We start from the raw sequence: 27,955 nt of genomic DNA on the forward strand, positions 1-27,955 counted from the left end.
AATATATACGTCAACTTGACTGGGGCCACAGGGTGTCCAGGTACTTTGTCAGACATTATGCTGAGTGTGTCTGTGAGTGTGTTTCAGGATGAGAGTAACATTCGAATCTGTAGGCTCAGTAGAGCAGATGGCCCTGCAAAATGTGGACGGACCTCACCAATCTGTTAAAAGTCTGAATAGAACAAAAATGCAGAATAAGAGAATTATCCTCTCTCTGCCTATCTTCAAGCTGAGACATCCATCTTTTCCAGCCTTTGGACTCAGGCTCAGACTGGAAGGTACACCATCACTTCTCCTGGTTCTCAGGCCTTGAACTTGGACTGGAGCTGGACCATTGGGTCTCCAGGGTCTCCAGCTTGCTGACTGTAGATCTTGGGGCTTCTAAGCCTCCATAATTGTGTGAGCCAATGCCAATATATTCCAATATATATTACATATTTCCTTATGATTGAGAGATAGATAGATCTCCAACTGGTTCTATTTCTCTGGAGAACCTAGATAGAGACAACAACCAGTTTCCCCCTCAGAGCTTCCAGAAGGAATCGGCCCTGCTGACACCCTGACTTTCTGCTTCTAGCCTCCGGAACTGGGAGAGAATGAATTTCTGTAGTCTCAAGCCACTTAGTTTGTAGTAATTTATCATGACAGTCCTAGGAAATTATCTATACATACAGATTTAAAAAACGAGATATTGTGTAGGATATACTGTTGTGTAGCTTATTTCTTTTAGTTAAGACATTTAATTCCTCATTCATTGTCATTTAATATTCTTCTGTAATGCAATTTCAAGTTTCATAATACTTCCTTTTATGGGTATACATTATTTTATTTATTGGTCTCTGATTATGGTTTTGGACTTTGAGGTTTTCCCCAGTTTTTCCTTGTTAAATATACTGTCATGGTATATGTTCTCATAACTAGATATTTGAGCCTAATATTCATAAAGTTTTCTTTAGGATAGAGTCTTAGATGTTAGATTCCAGTAAGAACTAGTTATGCGGGAGACTGGTCTTGTTTCCTGCTACATCCATCAAAAAGTGCTGGGCATGTACTAGGAGCATTGTCCATTCGCTTAGACTTGCTGAGTAAAGTAAAAGTGAAAGGGCATGTTCATTTTTACAGTTTCAGAAATATATTGTCAAACTGCATATCAGACAATTTTCAAGTGTCAAGTGAAGGGAACCTATTTCTCCTAGGAGGGCTCATGCAATCTGACTCCAGCTATTGGGTTTGTTTTCTCCTAAAGTCCTCTCACACGTAATGATTACTTTATGAATCCAGAAGTGGTTTGATATGCAAGCTTCCTGATGTAGTTATTTGAGACTAGCCATGATGTCATCAATTTTTTTTATTTTTTTATTTTGTATCTTCTCTTCTGGCACAAATCACACCTCATACCGTTCAATTAGCTCGGGGATTAGAAAATACGCCACAACTTGGCACTTGTTTTGATTTGAGTCATATTTATACTTTTAAAGGAATTATTATGGATCATGATTCAATGAATATTTATGTTATTAGAAATATTAGTAAGAGAGGCAGGAAGTTGTGTAGTAATAAGGATGAATTCATCACCAACTATTGAAAACTATTTTCAATGATTTTCATTTCTTCCCTCCCCAATAGCAGATGGCTTAATTCCTTCAACCAGCTGTTGAGGAAAGAAATATATTTGAATGATAAGGAGCATAAAATTAAGTTCACCCTTGTAACACATACAACAAGAAAAATCTTAGCAGTGCTTATATTTCTTTTTTGCTAAATTATCAGATATAAGAAAATAAAACCTAATCAGCAAAGCCCAAATGTGGACAAAATTCTTTGTATAATTTCTTAGTGGTTGTTCTAGGAATTGCAATATACATATATAAATTTTAGCAATCTACTTAAAATCAATTTTTACCACTTCACATGGAATGTAGAAATTTTTTTTTAAAGATTTTATTTATTTATTTGAGAGAGAGGGAATGAGAGAGAGCAAGCACATGAGAGGGGGGAGGGTCGGAGGGAGAAGCAGACTCCCCGCCGAGCAGGGAGCCCAATGCGGGACTCGATCCCGGGACTCCAGGATCATGACCTGAGCCGAAGGCAGTCGCTCAACCAACTGAGCCACCCAGACGCCCGGAATGTAGAAATTTTTAATAAGATTTTATTTATTTGTTTGAGAGAGATAGTGAGCACAAGCAGGGGGAGCGGGAGGGGTGGGGGGAGATGCAGGCTCCCACAGGGAGCCCGACACATGGAGCACCACGTGGGGCTCCATCCCAGGGCCCGAGATCCTGACCTGAGCTCAAGACTGACGCTTAGCCAACGAGCCACCTAGACGCCCCTAGAGCCACAGGTGTCAACCTGTACAGATAGGTTCCTGAAGCCTCTCCATTTTATGTTTTAGGTGCCTGATGTATAACATCATCAGACAGTGTTATAGTTTTTCTTCTCATCATTCAGACATACCTTAAAGAGCGTTAGAGGAAAAGAATAGGCAGTTATATTTCCCTAAATATTTACCATTTCTGTTCCTCTTTCCATAAAAAATGCACCATCAATAGATATTAAGAAGTTGGGAGGAGTTAAAGAGGTAACCCTCAAATGATATTGAGCAAGTATTAAGAGCTGTTATCATTCTGGCTTTTTAGTTGCAAGCAATAGAATTCATCACTTATTTGTTTTAACAGAAAAACGTTTACTAGGAGATACTGGGTAGCTCACAGAGTCCCTGGGAGGGTCAGAGAAACAGGGTTGGAGACTCTGCAGCCAGAAACAATGCCCCCCAAACTAGTGTTTTGGAGATATAGCTGTCATCGCTGCTTGGGCGGGAGTCTGTAGGACCAACGCCATCAGGGGTGGCCCTGGGATGCTGCAGCTAACTGCTAACGCCGCTCTTTGCTGCCCCCCCTGGAGGATGGCTGTTACTACTGCTCTTTAGCTCACTTGCCTTTCTTGCGTTAACACTTCCTTATACCGCTATCTTGGTTCAAAATTTGGAGTGGATGTGCTTGAATGGCAGAGCTTAGAGCAGGTGTTCTAGTATGTCTTAGCTGCAACAGAATCCGAGAAAGTGAGTATTTGGCATTTTCAGTGTCTATAAGAAAAAGAAAGCTCTGGCTCATAAGGTAGGGAATATTCCTGGAACAGAGGAACCGAAGCTAAAAAATATATGACAAATTTCATTAGATTCAAGCTTTGAGTCCAGATATCCTACTACTTACAATGTTTGTGGTCTTCGATGGATGAGTTTCTTCTCTACAAGTTTTTCTAAGCATCACCGTTCTATCAGAGGGTAAGTTTCACAATGAGTCAGCTACAATTAATTGAGATGAGGATTGTCAAACGTTTATTACAGAAACTTGCACAGAATAAGTAATTATATATTATTATTACATATCATCTAGTAGCATAATTGTTATTGAATGAGAAGTTATATCAGCAGGAAATGAAGGCTCTTTTGTGAGAATAATTATTAATTTGGTTTTGAGCCCACTGAGCTTGAAGTATCAGAAAATACAGAGATCAAAAATCTATTCCAAGAAGATGGTCACTATACTGGTCAGGGTCTCCAGAAAGTTCAAGACTAGAGATAGTAAATATAATTCTATACTTTGTGGAAATAGATAAACATATGGAGAAGATTCTGTGGAATTCAACCATTTCCCTTTTGCCTGAAAGGACGAAATCAACACTCAGCAAGGCCCTTTACTTCCTGATTAAGATTTAGATTCGATATAAAAGGGGAATGAAGATGATATATATTTTATGCCCTGGCCTCTTTGGTAGTGATTAATATTTTTTCATGTCCTGGGGATAAATCAGAAACCATTGTTTTATAAGCATTTTTACAGAAAGAATAAAGTACCCAAAACTGTAATAGATGGGCTATGTATGTTATGGTCAGTCTCTACCAAGTTTTCTTTGAGATCACCACAATTTATATCTATATCTATATCTATATCTATATCTATACATATCACATTTTATATTATATATTAAAATATGTATTATAGTTATTACACTATTTATATCAATATATTAATAAATAGAAATATATTTATATAAATATTAATATAAACAAGTATAAATTATTCATAGTATGAATATATATACCTTTGATATATGGAAAGTTATATGTGGACTTTCTTTTGGAGAATACTGTAAAATTTTCTTTTCAAACCTATTTATGTTTAAAACATGACAATTTAAAAAGAAGTCTCAGGGCACCTGGGTGGTGCAGTCGGTTGAGCGTCTGACTCTTGGTTTCGGCTCAGGTCATGATCTCAGGGTTATGAGATCAAGCCCCGCATTCAGCACAGAGTCTGCTTGGGATTCTTTCTCCCTCTCCTTCTTCCCCTCCCACTTATGTTCTCTCTCTCTCTAAAATAAATAAATAAAATCTTTAAAAAAATTAAGCCTCAAGCAATGTTACAGATAGAGTTTAGGTATGTCACAATGTTACAGATACAGTTTGGAGATATGGCAAAAGTTATCAAGGAGATACACTATAATTTAGTACTGTATGAACACAGCAAAAAGCTGCAAAGATAGTGTTCATATACTGACAGTAAGGAAAGCTGAACTGTATGGTAATCTCCAAGCTCCTTGGCCCTTGGCCATATCCCTAACTTCACTGTGGCAAAGCTACTCCCCACCTTTCTCCTCGGTAACAGAAACCCATCTTTTCCTTCCATCAGTTGACCATGCCCATGAGGGGAAGCTCGACTCTTCCAAACCAATGGCGATACGATGGTCTCGCTCCTTTTGCTGGATAACTACATTTAAGCAGCAGCGCATAACCCAGTGGACCCGGGGTTAGTCTACTTGGATGGTTCTTATCAATTTAGAGAAGTTCTGCTATTTTTCCCTGGATATAGATATGAAAGAAAGCAATGTGGTAGCTATCTTCAGATCAAGAAGTCTCAGGTCTGAGGACCAGTATCCTGAATGTGGCAATGCAGAAAGATGGTAAGAAACAGAGTCTTTGAAGACAGTTTTGGAACTTGAAGTTAACCATTCATGGAACTGCTCTACCTTCAGACTTCTGGTTCAGTGAAATAATAAATTCCTTATGTATGCCCCTTAGTTAGAATTTTCTCTTACTTGTGCTGAACGAAATGATTCACTCATCGCCTGTCTTCTCTTACCTCATGGTTCAGACTCCACAGAGACTCATCTGCTTGTCATTCCTCTTGCCCTTTAGTATGTTTCTGGCTTCTGAGGCTTTTGCCATGTGGCTTCCTCTACCTGGAATAGTATCCTCCTTCCTCCCACTGCACATGGCTAGGGTCTTTAAAAACTCAACTCAGGGGGCACTTGGGTGGCTCAGTAGAGTTAAGCATCTGCCTTTGGCTCAAGTCATGATCCCACGGTCCTGGGATCGAGCCCCACATCAGGCTCCCTGCTCAGTGGAGAGCCTGCTTCTCCCTCTCCCTCTGCCCCTCCCCCCTGCTTGTGTTCTCTCTCTCTCAAATAAATAAATAAAATCTTTAAAAAACAATCTCAGAAGTCACTGTAGGAGCTTTTGCTGATCCAGGTTAGGATACTCAGTTCTCACCATGGTCTTACCAGATTGGCTGTGATTTTCTATTTGTGTGCCTGTTTGCTCTGCTCCTCGAGGATAGAAATGATGGTCTATTTAACTTGGTGTCCCAAGATACCCATTATGTCTATGGGCAGAGCAGATTATTGGAAATATTTAACCAAAATTCATATCTTCATATCTGGAGCCTGTATTCTAATCCTGTTTCCGTTGTTTACTTGGTATTGAGCAAGGCACCACAGGTCTGAGATCCTTCATCTGGAAAATGGATGCAAAAATACCATTACCTCTTGTCTATTCAAATTATGTAATGATGCACATAAATTGCCTAGTTCATGGTAAATTCTGTCATCATTCATAGTTCATTAGCTTTCTCCCATGTGTTTAGGGATGTGTGCCTGGAGAGATGATAAACAGTTGCATACTTTTAAAAAATATTTGATTTATCTCTCTATCCAGCTCTTGTTGAAAGAATTAGAACCCCACAGCCCACTGACATTGTATTGTAGAACTTCAGTCGTAGCTTATTCAGTACATGCCTGTTATACTTGAGAAATAGGCCTCATCTGGTGTGTATGCAACAAATGCATACTTGTGTGTTTAAAATAAAGAACAAATGTTTGGGATGGTGGATGCATAATTTAACCTTTTCATCATTTTATATGAAGTCTAAATCCAAGAGCACAATATCAACATGAGGTAAAATGTTTGACCTTTAATGATGCTTCAGTATCTTGACATTCTTTATTCATTTTGAAACCTTTTGCTAATTTTAAGTGGCTCCCTCTAATGTATGTTCAAGAGGGCTTATTGAAGCATACTTTGAAAGGGCAAGAAGAAAGAAAAGAAAAGAAAGAAAGAGAAAAGAGAGAAAGAAAAGAGAGAGAAAGAAAGAAAGAAAGGAGAGAGAGGAAGGAAGGAGAAAGAGAGAGAGAAAGAAAGAACAAAGAAAAGAAAGAAAAAGGAAGGAGAAAAATCTAAATCTTCATTAATAAGTGAAACAATGTTTGCATAAATAATAAGACATCTTTATATGGAATATCATGCAAGTATTTAAAAGGGTGGTGTAGAGCTCTGTAGATTCACCTGAAGGTGTGTCCATGATATTTTAAATGACAAATACACGCTGCAGAGTAGTATGTATAGGATATGCTTATATATTTGCTATTTGTATGAGCTACAAATGTGTGGAAGGAGAGACACCAAACTGTGGAATAACATTGGTTACTTCAAAAGGGAAGGAGACAAAGATGTTCAGTGTTCTTACATATGTCTATATTACTTGACTTGTTGCAATGAGCACATATTTTTTAACATTATTGAGATATAATTTACCATAAAACCCAATGATTGAAGTATACAGTTAATTTGTTTATGAATCTATGCTATGATCACCATAATCAAGTTCAAAGACATGTTATCATCCCAGTAAAAAGCCTTGTGCCTGATTACAGTGTATTCCTATTCCTATCCTCAGCTCCCAAGCAACCACTAATCTACTTTCTGTCTCTACATAATGTCCATTTTCTGGACATTTAATATAAATAGAATCTCACACTTAGGTGGTCTTCTTTGTCTGGTGTCTGTCACTTAGAAGAATGCTTTTCAGATTCATCCATGTTGTAGCATGTACAAGTACTTTATTCCTTTCTATGGCCAGAGAGTAGTCTATTGTATGCTTAGAATACATTTTATCCATTCCCCAGTTAATGGACATTTGGGTAGGGTTGCCAGATTCAATGCAGAATGTCCAATTTAATTTGTTCCAAATAATTTAGTATATACTTATACTAAAAACATTTATCCAGTGTTTATCTGAAATTCGAATGGAACCACACATTTTATGCTTTTATTTACTAAATTTAGCAACTTTACATTTGGAGTTTCCACTTGTAGGCTATTATAATAATTATTATAATGCTGCTGTGAACATTTCCATGCAAGCATTTGGGGTGGATGCGCATGCATTCTGTAATTTGGAAAAACCTTTAAAAATTAAATAAAACCTCCTTTTCTAAATGGATGCCAATAGCATCAGAAATTTAAGTCCATACAATAGCTTAAGGTATTGTTAATGAATCTGTTGCAGAGAAAAAGCACATAAATATTGGCCTCTGTTTTAATTATATGCCAACATTTCCTACTATGGCAACTCTAGACTGCCTTGTATTGCTTTATTACTTGCTGGATTGCCTGTGGTTATTTAAGAGGATCATAAAACTGGGATACCAGACCTGCTTGACATCTAAATAATCTAAGTCCAGCTCATTAAAAGCTGAGATCAATAGCTTGGTGAATACTTTAGCACAGATTTCCTGTTTTTAGTTTAGGAACATTTTGGATTTCAGGAGAGAATGAGATTTGCTATCTTGCTGTCCGTACTATTGAATAAAGCTAAATATAGCCAGCACATTCCCACCTTATGCCTTTGCCCTTCCTGTTTCCTGGGCCTGGGAGACTATTGCCCTAATGTGGCATGACTCACTCTCTTATTTCATGCAGTGCTCTGTTCAAGTACGCCTCATCAGAGAAGCCTTCCATAACCGCTCTAATTTAAGCACTTCCCCCACTCAGGCTGACCCAGAACTTGACCTCTGCCCATCTTTCTTCGTAACTCAGATTGATAGATTTAGCAAATAAAAATACAGTTAATTCTGAATGTCAAAGAACAGATAATTTTTTAGTAAATGTATGTTCCATGCAATTTATTCGTTGTTTCTCTGATATTCAAATTTAACTCGGTGAGCTCAATTTTATCTGGCAACCCTGTTCATAACAGTATGACAGGACATTATAGAATACATTTATCTGCTTATTTATTTTATTGTTGGCCTCATCCTAAGAGAACATGGCCATAGTTGTTTCCTAGGGCTGTTAGGACTGATTGCCGCAAACTTGGTGGTTTGACACAACAGAAATGTACCCTCTCACAGTGGTGGGGGCCAGAAATCTGAGCTAAAGATGTCAGCAGAGCTGGGCTCTCTCCGAAGACTTTGGGGAGAATCTTTCCTTGTCTCTTATACCTTTTGGTGGTTCCCGGCATTTCCTGGTTTGTGGTCACATCCGTCCAATGTCTGCCTGTGTCATCACCTGGCCTCCTTCCCTGTATCTGCATATTTTTTTCTTTTCTGTCTCTTATAAGGATACCTGTCCCTGGACTCAGGGCCCATCCTAATCCAGGATGATCTTATCTTGAGATCTTTAACTTGATTACATCTGCAAAGATCCTTTTTCCAAATAGGGTCGCATTTCCAGGTTTGGGGTTGACACTTCTTTGAGGAGGCCATTATTCAGCCCACTCCAGTAGCACATTGGAGTTTGACAAATATCTGTTGAACAGGTGAATGGGAAAATCAGTGGAGGTGGGAATTTTGGGTTTCAGTTCTAGTCCACAAACATCTATGCAGAACCTATTGTGTACTGAACTTTCACAGTTCCTGGGGGACCTTCGGGTTGAGGTCTTCAAACACTGAGAAATCAAGTTTCGAGTTGTACCGCAGGCTCCCGCAGCATATGGATGATGGTCGAGGTATCTGAACCTGCATGTGAGAAAGCTGCAGAAAGTTCTGGGTGGGGGGATGCTGAAAATGTCACTCTAGCCAGCAGCAACCACACAAGAGTAAAGAGAGAAAGAGAGCCCACAGGCAGAGGTAAATCCATGTCCTCACATTACTTATTTCAATGCCAAGAGCCCATAGCCTCTGTATTCCCAGGCAGCGATCAACTCAACAACCAAGAGCTGTAAGCACAGAAGCCAAGAGAGTCAGCTTGTCAGGAAGCTTTACCTCCTGGTTTGGAAAAATTATTTTGATACTTGTTCAGGCCTGAGGAGTCCATAATCAAATTTTTCTGCTTCCTCTTATGAACTGGAAACCAAATGGAATTTGCAAGAGCCTAATTGCCATGAGAAGGCTGTGCCTGAAATCACTCCCAAATTTTTGCCAACACGGCCATAGTGCTAAGGAGAAAACACAGTGCAGAGCGTTACTAGGTGGACGCTTGCTGAATTTCTGATGAATGTTCCCAAACTAATAAGAGCATCATCCCTCCCAAATTAATCACCAGGAAAGGTTATATTTGTATTTCCAGGGCTGTCTTCATGGGAATGCAACGTGGGTGGTCACGTAGGCCTCATTCTTAGAAGGGCCTTGGAGCATTACCAAATGCTTGGTTTACTGCCCCATTGTCACCATCTTCAAGTTTTTCATCATTTCTTAACAAGGGACCGCTTTTTCATTTTGCACGGGGGCTCACAAATTACGTAGTCATGCTTGTTTTAACAATGTAAGATTTGTTCAAAATTATTTTGCTACTTCTCTTAGGAAACTGCTTCTAGGGGAGAGAATGAGCTTTGTAGGATGGGCAGGATTGTTAATATAAAGAATGCAGAGGCTGAGCCAGTGGGATTTGACTTCAAATCCCAGCATTGCTACTTACTAGCTGCCTCTCCTTTTGGATGAGTTTTCTCATCCATGGAATGTGACTAATATTTTTACCTCGTGTGGTTGCTGTGAAGATTAAAAATATGCACATGTGTAAACCCCTGGTTCTGTGCCTGATGTAGTAGGTGTTCAGTACATGGGTGTTGCTCTCAGATTCACAATCTGTCTGGAGAGGCCAGCCAAACAAAACCTTTAGGGACATGGGCATCTGACCTTTATTCAGGAGGTATTCATTGCTTGCCTGCTGTGCCCCACTTGAATAATCAGATTAAATCCCTGACTTAAAACAAGTATGCAAATAAGTAAATAACATAACTTCAGACAGTAATGAATGAGAGGAAGGAAAATCAAATAGCTTGCAGGGCTGGGGAAGCTCCTCTAGATACAGGGCTTGGGGAAGACCTCCTTAAGCATGTGATTTGGAGCAGAGACCTTATGATGTGATAGAAAGACCCAGTGGATCACATGGAGGGAAGATTCTTGTAAGCATAGGGAATCAGAGTAGAAATGTTAATGTTCAAATGAGTTTGGAAAATGTGGGCATCTCTCATTCATACTGTGGCCAGAATCTCAGCAGCAAAATATGCTCATGGGGGGGCGCCTGGGTGGCTCAGTCGTTAAGCGTCTGCCTTCGGCTCAGGTCATGATCCCAGAGTCCTGGGATCGAGCCCTGCATCAGGATCCTGCTCTGTGGGAGGCCTGCTTCTCCCTCTCCCCCTCCCTCTGCTTGTGTTCCCTCTCTCGCTGTGTCTCTGTCAAATGAATAAATAAAAATCTTTAAATAAAAAAAAAATATGCTCATGGGTGTAACAGTGAACTAGACCGAGGAAAGAGCTATGGAAACGAACCCCTAATAGTCATGTTCAGAGGAGTAGTAATATAATTGAGGAGACAAACATATATGAATAATTCCAGTGAACATAAAGGAGTGGTCTGGGGAGGGTAAAATAAAGTGCTTATTAATATCAATAGTTCAAATACAAATGTTTTCACTGGGGTGGAAGAGCTACTTTTAAGTCCTTTGAGGTTGACGAGATCACTTCCTCAAGGGTTTGAAGTAAACAAATTGGATAGAGAAAAACTCTCTAAAAATGCTGTCTTCTAACACCACCTTGCATAATTTCGGAGTGGGTGGAAGGAGATCAAAGATTAATGTATTCCAAAAATGTAAATGCAAATATGTGTAACCCAGAAGTCAATGGAAGTCACTGTGTTGCTTAAGATACAGATGAGATTGGCTCTTACACATGGTCATTCTGTGTTTTGGGAGAAGTTTGTGCTTGCTGCAGTATTTCTATAAATGGGGAGGTCTTGTGTTCCATGTTCACACCTGCACTTGACTCTTTTTTTCTACTAAAGTTCCCAGGAAGCCCTGTTTTTTTCAGTACCTGTATCAGCATTCTTCAGAGAAATGGAACCAATAGGATATATTTCTACTCCAGTCAGTTTTTAGTAAGATATTTCCCCAACCTATTCTCTCTCCCCCTCTGTGTGTGTATTTATGCTTCTTCCTATCTATAAGTTGTCCCTCATCATTTGTAATAGAACTGCTAGCATTGTTTGTGTGGAGTTCAGAAAAGCAAAAGGAAAGTTAGTCTTTAAACCAGGGTGTTTGTGTTACAGATTTTTATAATGTAATATGATAAAATTTTAAAATGTGAATGCATGAATATATCTATATTAATACATTGCTTCATCTTGCATTTTTTTCATAATTAGTCATCTTATGGCTTTTGATTTTTTATTTACTAAAAATTTTTGGATCATCCAGATATTAAATTTTTTACTTTCTTCTTTTGGGTGAACAAGGCTAATAAACAAAATGAAAATGCCATTGCTTATTGAACTACAGATATAAATCTCAACTCCTATGAGATTCTGGAATTAGAGATCTAGTTCAGAGATTATTTGCTCCAATAAACTTTTTCTGGAGATGCTATATGTAAATTTCTCTTCAGCACAGATTCAAAACATTTACTGCTCCAGGGAATAAACAGGCTGGTTTTTTTTTTTTAAATATTAAAAAGATATGATTCCAATAGCCAATAAGATTAACAAATGAGTTTGCAGTGATCTTGTTAAAAAAACAACCAGAATGACTTTGCAAGAACCTTGCCTTTGTAGAATCTAGAATCATTTTCAAATAAATATAATAAAACCATCATCCCTTAGCCACACATTTTTTTGTACTTTAGAGTAGTGATGGCCAAACACTATATTTATTTATGTTTATACCTATGTTTACTGCTGAAGAGGTCTAGATGTCTTGTCTAAAACGCCTCCTGTTTCTTAAAGGGAGCTAAATGATAACAATTCAGATCCCCCATCTCACTCAGAAATTTATCAGCATAGTAAGATATGTGTGTAGCAAAATTTTCTTTGACAATTCCTGTATTGACTTTATTATTGCATCATGTAGTCCACATGTCTGAATAATGTCTGTTATAATTTGTGATAACAGGATTTAAATTGTTAGATATAGTGAGATAGTTGATAGCTCTATCCTCCTGAAATTTTTTTTGAAGATTTTACTTATTTATTTGACAGAGAGAGAGACACAGAGAGAGAGGGAACACAAGCAGGGGGAGTGGGAGAGGGAGAAGCAGGCTTCCCGCCAAGCAGGGAGCCCAATGCGGGGTTCGATCCCAGGACCCTGGGACCATGACCGGAGCCAAAGGCAGACACTTAAAGATTGAGCCACCCAGGTGCCCCTATCCTCCTGAATTTAATGGAGAGGGATCATGTTTGTAAATGAGAAAACTCAATATTGTAAAGATGCAAATTCCCCCAAGTGAATCTATAAAATGACATGTTAGTTGGAATCACGCTGAACAGGGTTTTTCACATTGAACATGTTATAAAATTCATTTGGAATTTTACAAATAAAATTTATATATTTACATATTTATTAATATATTTATATATTTAATACATATTAAATATATTTAGCATATATTAAATTAATATATAATATATAAATAGAAAATATATAAAAATATATAAAATATATTAAATTAATGAATATTTTAATAATACATTTTACCTTATAAAAAAGTCCAAAACAATTTGACAAAGAATAAGAAGGAAAGCATTTCTCTTACTTGAAATCAATCCATGTTACAAGGTATAGTAATTAAATGGTTAAAACTAATAGCTTAATGGTCAGATTTTCCAAAATAGTTTTGGCATCTGATTTATGCCCCAGGTGCTATAAGGAATAGGAAGAGCAATGTGAGGGTTTGAGAACATGGGTAGATCAGGAAATACCTGGAGGGAGTGGACAGTTGAGGTAACCTTTAGCTCTCCCCTTATCCAAGGTCTTAGCTCCCAGAGGTATAAGAGGAACTTAAGCTTATCAATGCTGGAAGTGGATGTGCCATGTGTTGGGAGGGGTAAGGAAAATACGCCCTTTTCCCTCCATTAGTTAAGATTCTTGACTGTGAACAAGGATGCCCTTGGACAAATCCTTAGACTAGCTCTCCCTTTATCGCACTCAATAGAAAAAGAATCTTCCATGGGATCAGAGTTAGTTTTGCTCCTACAAAGGAGCCCCGCCCCTGGAAATTCTGCAGGAGCTGTACTCCCCTTCTCTGAGATCAGCAGCAGCAGCTCCGACCTGTCCAGCCTTTGACTTTGGCTGACAGTTCTGATGATGTGTTGAGCAGCACGCACCCTTGCTTGTTCCTGCACAGGTTTATTGGTTCTGCAAGTTTTAAAACTCATAAAAAATGTTTTATCAGTGAAAGAAGCCTACAGGGAACAGATGATTGTGTAAGAAGGCATCCTCTTCCGTGGTCTAATAACCATAACCAGTTTTAAATATTACACATCATAATATCAATAAAGCCTTGGTCATTTGTTATCTACTTTTCAAATCTTCTCCTTTCAGTAAAAGATATTAGAAAAGGTCAGAGCTCCTGTCAGACCCCAGTGATAAAGAGCAGGATGGTGCTTCGGAAAATGGTAGTTCTCACAGCGTTCAGGACTATAAACTTTTTAAATTGAATTGTAAAAGTTTATAACTAATAAAGAAACTCTTTTCGGTGATTTTAATGTTATTTGGTCGTTTGGAATATTCCACAGATGGAAATAGATGGTAAGGTCATGAAGTGGGTGAGCATTCAGCATCATAAAATGCAAATACATTTTCTCCACATTAAAGATGCAGCAGTGTAGTCGCACTAATGTTATAGGTCATTATCTGGTTTCTATGAAGATCAGGTACTTTAACATGGCAACATAAATAGAGAAGGGGCTGAGGCTTCTGCTGGCAGGAAAGGGGCTGAGAACAGACAACAGAGCTCCTTTTGGTAAAATAAATATATATTTCCTATTTTCTCCTTCAAATGACCTTGACCAATTCCTTTCTTGTGCTGGGTAAAGAACAATTCACCCTAGATGAGAATGGAAATTCATTTTCAGCAAAGGATAATTTTAATAAGAGGATTGGTTTCTAGGAAGGCAAATACACTATATTGTGGATTCCTTGAGGGTACATTCCTGGTGTTTGGTTTCAGGGTCATTCACTCATTCATTCAGCAAATAATTAGTGAACATCTACTCCATGCGAGGCATTTCTCTAGACACTTAGGATATATTAATGAACAAAATAGGAAAAAGAAGTCCCTTTATGGAATTTACATTTGAGCAGAATAGGTGGGGCAAAAAACAATACATAAAATAGTTAAGTAAATTAGTATGTTATTGTAAGCAAGATAGTATGTTCAAAAGTGAAAAGTGCAATAGGAAAAAGAAGAGTAAAGCAGATTTGATGTGATTAAGGTGGCTGGGATGAGGCATGAAGTCACCTAGAAAATAACTCCTACTATTTTAATATGCATCCTGCAGATTTTTATTTTACAGTGCCTACACATGCATGTATTTTGAACAATGATCGATTCTGATGAATACCCAGCATTGTTGCTTCCTTTTATTCAATCAACCCCATGTCATAAAAATTTTCCTTGTCAACGACTATTTTTCTTAATGTAAATAAAAAAACATGGTAGTTAGGGAGGTCCTCTTGGAGAAGGGGCTACTTGGGCAGTGACTGGAAGAGAATGAGCCAGAGACATGGGGAAGGGTGTGTGCCTGGCATGTCTGAGAGGCAGCAAGGAGGCTACTATGGCTGTAGAGACAAGAGCAAGCAGGCGAGAAGCAAAGGAAAGCAGAGAGGGAAGGGGTAGGTGGTGCTGAATCATTTAGGGCACTGAAGGCCATTGTCAGAGCTTTGGCTTTTGCTTTGAGTGAAATGGGGTGCCTTGCAGGCTTTTAAGTAGAGAAGTGACATGGCATAATTTATGACCTAAAAAGAACTCTCTTAAAAAGACATCTGCACCCCCATGTCACTGCATGGGCTATGTCTTAGCTATTGTAAATAGCTAAGACATGGACAACCGAAGTGTCCATCAACGGATGAATGGACAAAGAAGATGTGATATGTGTCACACATATTATTCACCTACAGAAAAGAAGGAAAACCTGCAGATGGATCTTGAGGGCATTATACCAAGTGAAATAAGTCAGACAGAGAAAGTCAAATACTGTATGATCTCACTTTAAGATGGAATCTAAAAACACCAAACTCATAGAAGCAGAACAGATTGGTAGTTGCCAGAGATGGGGGGTGGGAGTAAGGAAATGGGTGAGAGTGTTCAAAAGTTCTAAGTTAAAATTCTAAGGTAATTAAATGCTGGAGATTTAATGTACAGCATGGTGGCTATACTTAACACAACTGGATTGTACCTCACAAGAGAGTAGATCTTAAAAGTTCTTATCATAAGAAAAAAATTGTAATTGTGTGTGGTGGTGGATGTACCAGGAAACTTATTGGGTGACCATTTCATAATATATACATGTATCAAGTCATTATGCTGTACACCTAAAACAAATACAATGTTATATGGCAATTATTATCAATAAACTGGAAAGAAAAAGAACCCTCTGGAGACAGGTTGAAAGTACACTGTTAGAAGGCAGGAGGTGAAGCAGAAAGACCAGCAAGGAATCTATGTCAGCAATCCTGGAGAAATGAGGATACTCGGACCAAGTGGGGCATTGGAGATGGCGGGATGTGATCAGACTCACTATGTTTGACCCTAGAGCCAAGAAGAGTTCCTGCAGATTTTCTGTGCACTGTCTCAGAAAGGAGGAGCCAGGGAAAGTTCCAGCATTCTTGGCCTGACCAACTGAAGGACAAAGCTATCATTTCCCTAACGGTGGAAGGCTGCAGGAGGAAGTGGCTTCATTTCCACTTTGGACAAGTTGAGTTTGAGGTGTCTATTTAGTCATCCAAGTGGAGATGCCAAGTAGGTAGTTGGATATTTGGCAGAGTCACGAATTTGAGAGAGAGGTCTTGCTAGGGATATGAATTTGGAAGTGATCAACACATCTGATATTTAAATCTAAATATCATCTGATATCTGATATTTAAGCTCTGAGACTGGGTGAGATCCCTACAGGCGTGAGTGTAAAGAGAGAAACAAGAGGTCTCAGAAGTGACTTGTGACTAGCTCAGTGAAAGTGGAATGGATAAACAAATTAGATGAGTCATAACAGCAATTAGCACATTTCTCCACAAAATGGTAACTCAGATAAATAGCCTTAGATACGTAGTTTGTGAAAGCAACACTGTGAAATTATTTATAATTCGAAATGTGGCTTCTTCTAGGTCCAGGGTGGAAGTGGGGACCTGATGAAGAAGGTCACAGGGAGAGGAGTAATCACAACTGCGCCATATTTGTTCACTCATTCATGTATTCCTTCCTTCCAACAGATACATTTTAATGGCCTTGTATATGCCAGGCATTAATCGCTCATGTTGGGCACTTACAATGTTTTGCCACCCAGCATCAGTTTCTACTTTCTGACCACCTTAAATTTCTTTCAGGTATTACTGCTTCCAGCTGTGGGCCACCTTGCAGAGGCAGTTAACCCACAAGCCAATACGGCATGGGTACTTCCAGGAGCCCAGGCATATGACCTAAGCTTGGCCAACTAGACTCTCTACACCAGCATTTCGGCCTTTCAGCAAGGAAAGAAGAAATGACTAGTGGCCCACCAGAATATCATTCAAGTCACCATCGCAAGCCACACATACAACTTTAAATTTTCTAATAGCTACCAAAACAAGGTAAGAAACAGGTCTAGCTAATTTTAATTATATATCTTATTTGACCCCATATATCCAAAATATCAAGGTGTAATTATTATAAAAATTATTCACAAAGTTTTACACTATTTTCCTTGTACTAAGTCTTTGGAATCAGGTGTGCATTGTACATTTGCAGTGCATCTCTTTTTGGACCAGCCATGTTTCGGCACTCGTTCGTCACTCGATCGCCACATGTGGGGTGTCACTGTGTTGGAGAGGGTAGGATCCGAATTCATTCATTTCAGCAGCAGTTCACTAAGCAGACAGAACCTTCTTCAGGCTCTCAACAGCAGGGCTTGCTTCCTCACCCTCCAGAGCTTCCTCAGTCTTTGGGAAGCCCTCTCCACTGTGTCCCGCCTCCTGATAAGAGCAAGTCAGTAAATTTCCAGAAGCCTAGAATGCAGTTTCTTTTGCTTAGGTTGTTAGAGTAATTTCCTGTTACTTGCACTCAAAGAAACCTCACCGCTGTACTCCTTTTCCAATGGAAAACAAAGAAAGATGTGTGCTGGATCAAGACCTTTTCACAAGGGTAGTCAAGAAGATTAAACCTTCAAAAAGGATAACGTGAGTTTGCATGTGTTTAGATGGAAAAAAAAAAAATCTCCAAAATAGAGCTTTGGATGAAAAGACAAAGATGCATAAAATGTGTATAGTATGATCCTGTTTGTATAATTGCTTCAAAAACCACACATGTGTGTCTATTTGTGGGTAAATACACACATACAGTTATTACATGGAAAGGAACTTGTGGAACAGGGGTGACCTTTAGAGAACATGGATGGGCAATGGGCAATAGGTAGTTATGGGTTGAATTGTGTTCCCCAATCATGTGTTGAAGTCCTAACCTCAGTTCCTCAGAATGTGACCATGTTTGGAAAGGGGTCTTTGCAAAGGCAATTAAATTAAAATGAGGTCACTCGAGTGGCCCCTAATCCAATATGACTGGTGTCCTTGCAAGAATCCGCGGTTTGGATGCACCACATATGATAAAAGAAAGAGTTGGCAATGTGAAGAAACAATGGCCATCCCCAAGCCAAGGAGAGAGGCCTGGAGCAGATTCTTCTCTCATGGCCCTTAGAAGAGCCCACCCCTGCCAGCACCTGAGTCTCAGACTTCTAGTTTCTCTGTAACTGAGAGAAAATAAATTTCTGTTGTGGAAGCCACCTCGTCTGTGACCCTTTGCTGTGGCAACCCCAGAAAACTCATACCAGGGAGTGGTTAAAAAGAAAGGTGGACTTCTACTTATTCTAAAGGTTTCTGTTCTAATATTTTTACAACATGTACTTCTACATAAACATCAAGAAATGGAAATATTACAGAAAGAAGACTCAGGGTCCTCCCTGACCTTCCTGTATCCCTCTGCTTCCTTCTTGGTACACATTCCCTTCTTGAAATTTCACCACAAATGAAGCAAGCTTCTAGGACCATGACATCTCCAAAGGCAGGAAGGTAGAACTTAAGACTTAACTCTTCCTTGTTCAGCTATTGTACTTGCCTGCTTGTTTAATTGTGGGTACACAGTGATGGTCATTGGAATGATTATGGAGTCATCTTTGTTTTATTTCACTCTCTGTTCTTTTGTCAAGTTCATTATTATACTTTTATGAAGTTCCTCAACTAGAACTACTTAAGTTACAGGTCTTTGCTTGTAGGCAACAGGATGTATACCTTATAATCTTACGCAGAAAAAAAATCATTGAAAAGAAAGAAGGGACCTCACGGGTTCCAAAGGAAAGCTCTAGAAAGAGATTTGGAAACAAAACAAGAAGGCAACAGAGTTCATGGGGGGAGGGGAGTCATAGCCAGACTGATGGGCTCTTACTTTAGGATGCCACCAATGAAGTTAATCAGCCTATGCTAGTTCTTTTTTTGTTTGTTTGTTTGTTTCTGAATCATTTCCTTTGGGATTCCATACTCAAAGGAAAAAGTGTCTAATAAGCTTATGTTGGTTTATAGGCCCATCCCTTAATCAGGAAAGGAAGGTACTCTCTCCAGCAGGGAAAGTGCTCACTGCAAGGCAGATCCAATGTGCTTTTGCCAGAAGAAAGAGATCCCAAGTAGCAAAAATAACACAAGATTTCTCTTGGATGATCATTGATTTGTTTATTCCATGATATAAAAGTTATCTGACCAGGGGGCCATGTTGGGCAGGAAGATCTTTCCTACAGCATCATTTCCCAAAGGGCAGAGTTGGATTTATTGTTTTCTTATAAGACATCCAAGATGATGAGTGATTGATAGGTGTCTAGAATTATAATGTGAAATAAATTCCATTACATTCTACCTAGATAGCTTTCTTTCTACTTGTTGTGTGGGTCCCTTCCCTAGGTTTTGCCTCTTACTAGAAATTGGTCTCCCCTTTCAAGGCAATGATCACTGTGTTGGCCAGACCTTACCTCATTTTTCGGGTAATTGAAAAATCTATCCAACACCCTCATCAGTGGGCGGAAAAAATGTAGACTATTGAAATCTCTTCCTTTCATCCATGTATTTACAGACCCAGGGAACGTTTGAGTTAATCTCTTTATGAAACAAATTTTAGAAACACATTTCTTAAAGTTTAGAATTAAGTTATTCAAAGGTACATATAATTATGGCCCAAACACTTGATTTCATTAACTCCAGTAGCATATTACATGGATTTGGGTTATGGTTATGAAATCATGGATTTATTTTTACCTAGTTAAATGTTGAAGTTTAGGTCTAGTTTTTGATCATACTCCCCAAAAGTATGGTTGAGATTTTTGTAATGCAGTTGGAAACAACATGAGCTCCTGGAGTCGGGCAGACCTGTGTATGATAGGTGTAAAACCAGTTCTCATTCCAGGTGCGAAATCCGTACCGAATGCTAACTGCAATGTGTGGGCCTTCTGGAAGAGAACGTGTGGGCAACATTCAACAAATGTAAGTGCCTTTTCATTCATGCTCCTTTTTAAAAAAAATATACTTTTTTAAATTGAAGTGTAATTAATATACAACGTTATATTAGTTTCAGGTGTACAACATAGCCATTTCATGGCTTTATACATTACTCACTGCTCACCAAGATAAGTGTAGTCCCCGTCTGTCACCATACAGTGTGATTACAATATTATCGACTGAATTCCCTGTGCTGTATTTTCATCTCCATGACTTATTATTTGAGTGGCTATGCTAGGCAGAAGAGAAAGGGGCAAGACAGTTGCAGGCACATGATTTGAACTGGAACCTGAATTCAAATCTGAGATCTGCCCTATTCTAGCCACGTGACGGCAGGTAAGTTTCTTAAATTCACAGAGCCTTAGTTTCTTCATCTATAGAATGGGGCTAAAGTATCTATTTCTTACTGTGATCTTTAGGATCAGATGAGACACTTGAGGGCGTCTATTTCCTACACATTGAGTACTCAATAAACTGTAACCATTGTGATTTGGCTACTAACATTTTACATGACTGACTCATTTCTTCTCTCTAGAACAAACATTCTGTAACCCCTTTAAAGAAGCTTAATGATTACTGGTTTGTTTAATCTGTCTAGGTCTGTTTGGTTTGCATGAATACAGCAGTTGAGACCAGAAAGCAGAGCAAATCATATAACCTACAATTTCCTAAATGCTTCTAGAACACTAGACTGCTATATGATGTAACAAAATGGGTCATCAGGAACATGTTTTCTGTTCAAACAGAATTGGGAAAACCTTAATAAAAATCAAACTGATGTGTTTATTGCAGGACTTTTCAGAGCCTTTAATATACTATCATTCATTGTGACTTTCTAGATGCAAGTAGTGTAGCAGAATTTTCTAACTTACTTGACAAAAAAAAAAAAAACAACACAAAAAACATTAATATGAGGTTAAGATATTCAGAAAACACTGTGAAGAAGGGATGGCATAGCTGTGTTACCAGCCACTTGCCAAGTGGCACGAGAAGTATTCACGGCAGACAATCCAACTTGCCCAGAGCGGCCATTGGGAATGTAATCTAATTCCTCTTGAAAAGCAGAATTATCCCCCCCAAATTGAGTTGCAGCCTATAAGGGAGAAACAAAATTGCCAACCCACTGTTCACACTTCTGCCCTGTCTGTAAATGTTAGGAACTACCATAAAAAGACATTTGAATTCCTGTGACAATAAATATGCAAATACAGATTTTCTCCAAATATGGCTAGGGCATCATTTTCCCCCTTTTACCACCTCAGACTCCCTAAACAGGTTTGAATCTGTTGACAAAGCTTTTTAAAGCCATCTAGCTGACTTTTTCTTTTGTATGCTAGCAATCTGTTCACGGTATTCCCAGGGAACTCAGATGGAGCGCGCTCTCTCTCTCTTTCCCTCTCTCGCTTGCTCACTCTCTCTCTCTCTCTCCCTCCCCCTTCCTCCCTTACTCCCTCCTTCCCTGGATCTCCCCCTTTCCCCTTTCTTATTTCTTGGCCATCTTGCCACTGGATGGACCAAGTGAAACTCATTCTATCACTAGCACATCAAACACCAGAACTTAGTCAATCCCACTCTATGCCATTGGCTAAGTAATTACTTGAAATTTGTTATCTGTAGTTTAACTCTCTGTTCTCAGTCCACCATTGACATTAGAGGAGTTTTACCTGCAGAAGAATGAGGTCCTGTTCTTTATGTATGAAATGTTCTGGTTTTCTCCAGACTTCTGTGCCCGAGTGAATCTCAGGCAAATAAACAAATAAATAAATAAATAAATAAAGTTCCGCACATCCGTCAACATTTAGAAGTGCAGTGAAGTTTCCCTCTAAAGTGGAAGCTGGAGATTGAACATGAAAGAAAAAAAAAAATCTTGTGGCATATAAAGAATTGCTCGAAGCTTGCACTTAAGATCAAGGAGGACCATTTTCTAAGGTTTAGATGATGCTGCTTGGGCAAGATTTTCTTTAGCCTCTTGTACAGTTGCTAAATTAAATGATAATATGCACATTGTCAGGATCCTAATGGTGATGGGCATTAAGATGGGATGTAGTCATGTCTTCATATTTTTGGGGGGAGTAATTGGAGCTTTGCAAAAGTAAGGCAGAATTGGGGAACAATGCAGGCAGGATCGATGATGTAGAAGCAGGTTCTGCACCATAATGTGAATGTCTATCTGTGCTGCCCACCCGTGTATGTCCAGTGCGCACACAGTAAGCACTGAATAACGGCTTGTTTAAGGAACAAATAGTTATCTTCAAAGAGGTGGCTTCAGCCATGGACACTTGTCCCCTCGATTTATGAAGTTGTATTCATGGCTAAGTTATGTCATGACTAAGTGGCGTGGCATCATAATTAACACTGGCCTTGGAGTCAGAGAGCCTTGAGGGTTAAGAGCAGGGTCAGCCCTGTCCCATCTGTGTGGCTTTGTGCAAGTCACCTCAGTCTAAACCTCACCCTCCTCATCTCTACAGTGGAGACGGTGACCACTAAGACAGATTCAGAGCAAAGATTGATTAAGACAAGGTATGTCAAACACCTTTGCATTGCACCTGCATTTTGTAAGCATTCACTAAATATTAATATTAATATGATGATAAACTTCGTATCAAATCAGTTCAAATAGAATAAATCCTCAGGTAGAGTAGTATAGAACCAGATGCTATGCAGTGTAAGTTTTATGCAGGCATTGGGTCCCAAATGCAGATGTGGCACTACCTTTCATTGTCCACAAATCACTGTCCTTCATCCTCAGCCCCACCCAGCATCATTGGAAACATCAGGGCTATAGGTGCTTAGCACAGCCCATGAGCGCCATATAGATAATCAGTTCAAAATGTTGCTCTGGATCAATGGTTTTCGACCAGGGACAGGTTTGCCACCCACCCCAAACCTAAAGAACGCTCAGCAATATCTGGAGTCATTTTTGGTTGTCACAAATGTGGGGTCGAGGGCAACGGAGTACGCTATGGGCTTCTGGTGGGTGGGGGCCAGGGATGAGAATGATCGGTAGCATCCAAACTTTGGAATCTGGGTTTTAAAAATAGGTGACTTTTTAAAGGCTCCATCAGAGCAAACATTTCTTGAGGTTAAATGATTTGTAAAATTATTTTCAGAGTTTAGAAAAGGGTTCAGTCAAGTGGCTTGGTTTAGCTGTGAGGACTGGGGAGCCCAAATCTGTTGTACTTCTGGGGTCCACTGGCCAGACAGCAGGGCCAGCACAGAGAGGCACAGCCTTACGAAAATATGCCTTGAGCAAATATTCTGCTCAGGAATGTTTTTAATGAGTCGTCTTAAAACACTCGAATGCACCGACTAGTGACAAAGATCCTAATTAACCCAGATTCCACTAAAAATAGGAAGAGCCCATGGCATTTAGGAAGAGTTATTTCATGAGTTGGCAAAACAACCCTGCGAGGTAGGCAGAGAAAATAAACCCTGGGGAATAGTGATAGCAACAACAACATCTCTCGTTTATTAAGTGTGGGCACTGTGTTACATGCCGTGGTAGAGCAGGATGAGGAGGACTTTGGGTTCTACTTCAGACCTATCACCTACGAGCCGTGGGGGTCTGGGAAAGGTATTTTTCCTTTCTGCCACTCGTGTTTCAGTCTGTAAAATGGGAACCGTGATGATGTGTGCCGCACGGGGTGGTGGTGAGAGTTCAAAAGAATAAAGTCTTCACAACACTCAGCGCAGTGACTGATGCATATGCTTCCAGGGAATGTGAGGTAATTCTCTCTGGGATAATCCTCACGAAAACTGTGGGGAAGGGAGATCCTCGAAGATGAGAACATTGAGAAATGAGAAAACCGTGTCAGAAAGAGATGAAGTGAGGTGTCTAAGTTCCCGCCAAGTAGCGAGTAGCCCAGTAGGGCCCACTTGGTAACCCTGGTCCTGGAAGAGCGTCTGGCGTTTGTGAGGACCCAGCACATGTCTGTCGAAGAAAGCTCCCTGCGCTGTCTCCTCAGCGATCGACATTTTAAGCTGATTTTGCCATTTATTACACCGCCAGCCTTGCTGTCCTCATACAAATGGGTTCTCAGGTCGCCAGCAGGTGCATCAGGGTATTCAAATAACACAAATGGCGCGTGTCACACGTGGAGAATTGCCCTTGGAGAAATAGTGAAAGGCGTGTCGGTGTTTCCAGCAAGAACTAGTTGTCAGCAGACATCGCGATGCCTGGCTGCTCGGGTCGCGTTGCCTGGACCTTATCACTGTAGCTTCCTTCAGGTGTTCACTCTTCACTGGAAGAGGCCTTGAGGGAGGGACAAGTCTGCACGCTGCCCAGCAAAATTAGGAAGAGCACACAGCGTGTGTGTGTGTGTGTAGGTGCCCATGTGTGTATGTGTGTGTGAATGTGTGTGTCTGTGTGTATGTACCTGTGTGCCCATGTGTGAGTGTCTGGAGGTACCTGTGTGTGTACATGTGTATGTACCCATGTGTGTGTATGTGAGTGTGTGCATGTCCTTCTGTGTGCCCATTTGTGTACATATGTGTATGCACGCATGTGTATGTGCCTGTGTGTGTCTGTGTGTGTGCCCGTGTGAGTGTGTGCCCATGTGTGAGTATGTTCCCGTGTATATGTGTGTGTGTGAGTCTGTGTGTGCCTGTGCTTCTGTGTGTGTGTGCGCCTGTGTATGAATGTGTATATGTGTGCACGCGCGTGTGCGCGCACGCCTGTGGGTGTGGACTCCGGTCGCAGACCTGAAGCAACCTCGCCTCGCAGTCACCCTGAAAAACGCAGTGGCATCTGACGAGGCTGACACTGGAGTCATGCGAACAGCTTGGAGTTGGGCTCCTCCTAATTATATTTAATTGCACAGCCCTGGATCTGACACGGAGTTTGGTTTGAGATGGATGGTGTGAAGGGTTGACTGTGTCTTCCCGGCTTGACAGGACTGAGATGGAAACAGTAGCAGATGACTGTGGCCTCACCCACAGCCCTGATGACCTTCTGTGGGAGCCTCCCTGCACGGCCCAGGGTTCAAAATCGTGCTGCCACTCAGCTGTGGCAGCCTTGCACTCGGGACTCTGCCCACCCTGTTGCCTTCATTGCTTACACTTTTTTTGCCATTTGATTTTTTTCTGGCTTATTTTTTGGCCCAGTCATCTGATGATGGGTGAATTGAGGAAATAAATATCAGAAATGACTCCAGTTGTTACATTCATCAGGGTCCTCCCCCGGACAAGAATTCGACTGCATCGTTTGATGCAATTCTCTACACTGAGCACAGCTGGGGCCCCTCACCAACAACCATTATTTATATGTTCTAATGCCAAAAACTTTTCTCAGGCTCGCCCTGGTTTTAAAATATTTTAGATATCTCTAGTATTGATTCTTTGGAGGTTTTATATTCTGTAAATATACAACTATCTACCCTCTGAACTAGCAGTTCCTTTTCTAAGTATTTATTCTACTAATTTTTATTTTTTGCTCATGTTGTATAGTAGGATAGACTATAATGATGTCTATTTCATCATTATTTGTAACTTATTTGTTCATTTCATGCATTTTTTTCTTTTTTCTTTTTTTTAGTATTCACTGTGTTCAAAGCCTTAGGGAATCGGTTGTAAACAAACACTTAAATTTGTTTTTCTTTCCCTCATAGGGCTTATGCTCTTCTTGGGAAAGATAGGCCATAAACAGAATAAATAATTAAATAAATGATATTAAATTGTGAGGAGGGAATGGGCAATTTGCAGGGGGTATATGTGTAAATATTATAAATATGGTTGTAGGAAAGGCCTTAGTAAGAAGCAACATCTGAGCAAAGACCAGAAGGAGGTGAGGAAGGGGCTCATATGGAGGTCTGGGGGAGAGTGATCTCAGCAGAGGGAACAGCAAGTGCAAAGGCCCTGGGGTGGTACCCAGAATGTTCAAGGAACAGCAGGGAGGCCTGTGCAGCTGGAACAGAGAGAACCAGGGCAAAATGAGGAAGGAGGTAAGGTCAGAGTAGTGACAGGTGGGAGCAGGAACAGAATGCAGGGACTGACTGGTGGTGACCCTGGCTTTTACTTGGGGTGAGGTGAGAAAGAGAGGAGGGTTCTGAGCAGAGGAGTAACATGATGTGCCTGGTGTTTTAATCAGATCACTCAGGCTGCTGAGTGGGGATTGGACTGCATGGAGGCGAGGGCCAGAGCTGGGAGACCAGTGAAGAGGCCACTGTGAACCTCCAGCAGAGACAGAATAGCAGCCTGGATCAGGGTAGGAGAGCTGGAGGTGGGGAGAAACAGTCACAACTGGATATATCTGTGGGTAGAGACCACAGGGTTTACAAAGTACCTATTGTCTATCAGGAGGGTAATAGTTTTAAACAATTACATCATACCTGTTCAATAAAATAACGAGAATGAGTTCTAAGAATATTTCTATGTTACATAGTTGCATGAAAGCACCAAGATGAATAGCAATAGGAAAATTCCCACGTTATAAAAACGCACACACACACAAATATGCTATTTTCATTTTTTAAAAAAAATTTACATCAGATTAGAACAGTAGTTTCCTCTGAGAAGAGAAATTGTAGTTGGGGCATGAAAGGGAAGTTTCAGATTTTAACTCAGTTTTTCCATTTTCTTTGTTTCCGAGGGGGCATTCCATTCATTGCTTTTCATTAATTTTTTTGTAAAAGGAGAAGGGGGAAATACTCAGAAGAGGAAAATATTCACCTTCTCAAGCTTCTAAAGACCTTTTAATAAAGACCCTAACTAATCCCATGCCCCACCAAGCAGGCATCTATGTTCAGAAGGGTCATTGTCAAGGTTTGCTTCAGAATTTGGTTTCCTATTGCCAAATGTAGGATGTTCGGGGAAATGCAATCTTTTATCTCTATATTTGATCCAAAAATCTTCCCCTTCTCTGTGGCCACTGAAAACAAAATTGGGTGCTGTTGATTTGCAGTTAGCGCCTCATCCTTCAGGGGAGCAAATTCCAATAACTGTTCACCTGACAGCAGTCAGAATTGAGGTGGAAGATGAAATACTTTCAGGAACTCAGAAATTGCCCTTCTAGTGTATGTTAGGGGCCCTGTGAAATGAAATTGCACTTTCTCAGGTGTATTTATGTCTTCCGGTTTACATGCTCTGTCCTCCAAGGATTCACGGATGTCCCAGTGACAGCACATCAATGGATTAATGCAGTGTGATTAAGAAGAGATGATTGTCTACACATTCAGTGCAATCCCCATCAAAATACCATCCACTTTTTTCAAAGAAATGGAACAAATAATCCTAAAATTTGTATGGAACCAGAAAAGACCCCGCATAGCCAGAGGAATGTTGAAAAAGAAAAGCAAAGCCGGCGGCATCACAATTCTGGACTTCCAGCTCTATTACAAAGCTGTCATCATCAAGACAGTATGGTACTGGCACAAAAACAGACACATAGATCAGTGGAACAGAATAGAGAGCCCAGAAATGGACCCTTAACTCTATGGTCAACTCATCTTCGACAAAGCAGGAAAGAATGTCCAATGGAAAAAAGACAGTCTCTTCAACAAATGGTGTTGGGAAAATTGGACAGCCACATGCAGAAGAATGAAACTGGACCATATCCTTACACCACACACAAAAATAGACTCCAAATGGATGAAAGACCTAAATGTGAGACAGGAGTCCATCAAAATCCTAAAGGAGAACACAGGCAGCAACCTCTTCGACCTCAGCCGCAGCAACTTCTTCCTAGAAACATCGCCAAAGGCAAGGGAAGCAAGGGCAAAAATGAACTATTGGGACTTCATCAAGATAAAAAGCTTTTGCACAGCAAAAGAAACGGTCAACAAAACCAAAAGACAACCGAAAGAATGGGAGAATATATTTGCAAATGACATATCAGATAAAGGGCTAGTATCCAAAATCTATAAAGAACTTATCAAACTCAACACCCAAAGAACAAATGATCCAGTCAAGAAATGG

General features: G+C 40.0%; 1 long non-coding RNA gene across 1 annotated transcript; it reads left to right on the forward strand.

The window, feature by feature from the left end:
• Window positions 1–4,735: 4,735 nt before the first annotated feature.
• LOC135361695 (uncharacterized) lies at window positions 4,736–20,028 on the forward strand. The gene is made up of 3 exons (XR_010405377.1): window positions 4,736–4,956; window positions 16,862–17,104; window positions 19,953–20,028. It is a non-coding gene; the product is annotated as an uncharacterized LOC135361695 (long non-coding RNA).
• The last annotated feature ends 7,927 nt before the right edge of the window (window positions 20,029–27,955 follow it).

This window comes from Mirounga angustirostris, unplaced genomic scaffold (genome assembly GCF_029215605.1).
Source record: "Mirounga angustirostris isolate CCGP_5_RB_7025 unplaced genomic scaffold, mMirAng1.0.hap1 SCAF_10, whole genome shotgun sequence".
NCBI lineage: Eukaryota > Metazoa > Chordata > Mammalia > Carnivora > Phocidae > Mirounga > Mirounga angustirostris.